Genomic DNA, 709 nt, shown 5'->3' on the forward strand with positions numbered 1-709 from the left:
CACACACCACTACCACCACCAACGCCGAAAGAACAACCGCCGCTGCCACCACCACCGCCACCCGCTATCACACGCTGTTATCAACATAAACATACACACAAACATGCGCGCGCGCGCGTGTGTGTGTGTGTGTGTTTGTGCGGTTGTGTATATGTGTTTGTGTTTGTGTGTGCGCGCTTGTGAGTGCTTCGTATGATATGCATGCATGTACGCACTCACATGAATGCGTACATGCCCTACACATAACTAGATGTACATACACACACACACATGTATATAGGTGTGTGTGTGTGTGTGCGTGTGTGTGTGTGTGTGTGTGTGTACGTATATACATGGAGAATATGCCTTTGCTTATGTGTTTGTAGGTATACGTGTACATATACACACGCAACTAATTATTACACGCACATGCCATATACACACACCACGCACTTATACATACATGCACATACACTTGCATACGACATTCTCTCTGTCTCTGTATGTCTTCTCTCTCTTTCTCTCTCTCTCTCTCTCTCTCTCTCTCAATGAATCAATCAATCTATTTGTCTGTCTATCCATTCATCCATCTATCTAGTGATCCATCAATCTATCTATCTATCTATCTATCTATTTATCTATCTCGATCACTGTCTCTCTCTCTCTCTCTCTCTTTCTCTCTCTCTCTCTCTCTCTCTCTCTCTCTCTCTATATATATATATATATATAT

Source organism: Octopus bimaculoides, chromosome 23, assembly GCF_001194135.2.
Source record: "Octopus bimaculoides isolate UCB-OBI-ISO-001 chromosome 23, ASM119413v2, whole genome shotgun sequence".
NCBI classification, from domain to species: domain Eukaryota; kingdom Metazoa; phylum Mollusca; class Cephalopoda; order Octopoda; family Octopodidae; genus Octopus; species Octopus bimaculoides.